General features: G+C 35.9%; 1 protein-coding gene across 3 annotated transcripts in view; it reads left to right on the forward strand.

Moving 5' to 3' along the window:
• The first annotated feature begins 1,636 nt into the window (after positions 1 to 1,636).
• dlgap4b (discs, large (Drosophila) homolog-associated protein 4b) overlaps positions 1,637 to 2,500 on the forward strand; it is a 51,423-nt gene continuing 50,559 nt past the window's right edge. For all 3 annotated transcript variants that reach the window (XM_056238317.1, XM_056238319.1, XM_056238318.1), the window contains exon 1: positions 1,637 to 1,690. The gene's annotated coding sequence lies outside the window, so the exon portion shown is untranslated. The remainder of the gene's footprint in view (positions 1,691 to 2,500) is intronic.

The raw sequence follows: 2,500 nt of genomic DNA on the forward strand, positions 1-2,500 counted from the left end.
AGTGGCTTAGTTTCCCTTTTATTTGTCTATCACCTAATCTAATTCCACTGTCATAAACGAATTTAATCGAATGCCAAAAATCATTAATCTTGGACATTTCATTACTCAACAAGAGATTTTCAGAGATTGCAGTTTTGTTGGGAGTTTGTTCTGTCCCAAACCAAGTGTTTTTCATGTCTTTTGTGTAATCCAAATGTAAAGCATAAGACAGACCTAAATAGATGCAAATTGCATGAGGCAGATTCTGCAGATTATTACAATACCTCTCTCAACAATGATGGCAGTAGACACTGGGCAAAGGTTGAGAGAGAGATTCTTCTTCGTCAATGACAGTCAGCACCCCAACTGATACGTGTGCCCAGGCTTCATCAACATCACAAACCTGAAGGAAACCAAACAATAAAAATATTACAACAGGGAAAAGTGAAAAGGCATGATTAATTGTCAGTTATCTGTCCTGCATACATGTGTGTATTGCTCATGCATGCGCAGCCAGTTGTTATCCTTTGAACAAATCGATAAGATTTAGTAAATACAAAATATTATTTTTATATTATTTTATATAAATATTATTACAAAAAACTGGAGTCACATGAGCTAATGATTTCTTTCATTGCTGCCTATTGAGGAACAGAAAGGATTTTATTAAAAGTATCATAATTTTTTATCTGAAGATGAAAAAAAGTGTCATAATAATAAAAAATTAAGGCTGCAGGAAACTCACCCCTGTATTAATTTGCTGCATAAGATCATCAAATTTCTCTCCAATGCTTCTTGAAGACTTGTGACAAAACGTGGTGTGTAGCGATCCACAGCACCATAAAAGTTACTCTGCAGTCTGCAGATCTGTGGTGACTATCCTGTCAAACTCTGCAAACACCTACAACACAGGCACAAAAAAAAGGCATGGGACAGTGTGGACATTTTTCAATGCATGGTCAGGCCTACAGGCCAAGTCTAAAGCCAAACCTAAACAGAATGTGGTTTCTCATGGTGGAAAAAGGGATATGAATAAGTTCTTACTGGTCTCTCTGTAAAAAGAGCTGGCCACTGCTCCATCTGCATCCACAATCTCACATCTTCGCATTGAGAAGGTCTGGTCCATCTTTGATGCAATCAGAGGTTCCACTAGGATAACATCACTTAACATTACTAAGTTTCTCATCTTGTTAAAAGATGGCTAATTTTATCAGCAGTGATAAAGCAGTTGAGTTTGAGTGAAGAAAATCACTTTTACAGTGCTTGCATTATATCCTCAACTGTTCTCAAAAGTGTGTGATTTTCATGTTTATTAATAGTGTTTTATACTATAATCCCATGAATATGGATGGTGTTGTGCAGGGAGAGAGTAATCTTCAGCACACAGACATCTACATATTACTCACGCAACGCTTTATGAAACTTTAAAGGCATTGTGATGCTGCATTAAATATGATGAAGGTGAGCTCATAGATGAACAGGTATAAAGACTGATGACAGCGATTCTGTGTTCATAAAACACCCGTCCCGTCCCATGACAGCGCCACTGTTGTTTAAAGAACAGTTCAGTCATTTCTAAACGAGAGATCGTCTCATGAATATAATACTGGTCTGTGTTAGTTTTGCATATATGCTAATGACTCACACTTTTGTTTCAACAGAGAATTTCACCGGCTGGTTTTGGTGCACAGAATTAGGATGACGTACAAATGTAAGTATGATTTTACTCATCATTTCAACCAAAATACCATATTATTATCATCTGATACATCACTGGTGATGTTATGAGTGAACTCTAAGTTGCTTTGGGTAAAAAGTTTTGCTTGTCCTTTGCGCTGTGTCCTCGTCTGGTGTCGTACGCTCCATAGCACACCGTTGGCATTAAAATTGTAAATTTTGACTTTAAAATTCAGATTTTCCACAGTGAACACATTATGCAAACATGGCCTCTTTGAAAGAGCTCATTATTATCTCAATGAAATAATTGCTTTGACCTTGTACCGTATTACACCGTTAAGCACTTGAGAAATAAATGAGCTTTTTGCTCAGTAAGATTTGTCATTTTGTAAAAGGTAAAGGGTTTATGCCAACTTCACGGTGTTAGCTCATATTAATAAATACTGTATTTTTTTAATACTGGAAAAATTGTTGCTTAATTGACTTGTAGTCTATCAGAAGTATATTTAGTTGAACATCCTTCCCTCTTAAAGATACTTTTAAACCCCTTTGTTTGTTTGTTTAAGTGTGTTCATCAGAGGGGTCCAAGACCCTAGGACTTTTGTGGCACTTGAACCATGAATACACACAAAAAATGAACTGTATTTGAGGAGTTTTGTGGTTGAAATTTAAAAAAGTAACAAATCCTTCCTTCCCGGGTCAATTTGAGCCCCTTAGGGATGCGAGGAATGCTTCAGTAAACATAGAAAAGAAATAGAAAATTCTAAATTCTAAAAATGAAAATGAGAAAATTCGAACTAAAAATGCTAAAACGTTACCCAAAATTATTTTATAATGTGTATCT

Source organism: Rhinichthys klamathensis, unplaced genomic scaffold (genome assembly GCF_029890125.1).
Source record: "Rhinichthys klamathensis goyatoka isolate OS25496 unplaced genomic scaffold, OSU_Roscu_1.1 h1tg000518l_1, whole genome shotgun sequence".
In the NCBI taxonomy this organism is placed as follows: domain Eukaryota; kingdom Metazoa; phylum Chordata; class Actinopteri; order Cypriniformes; family Leuciscidae; genus Rhinichthys; species Rhinichthys klamathensis.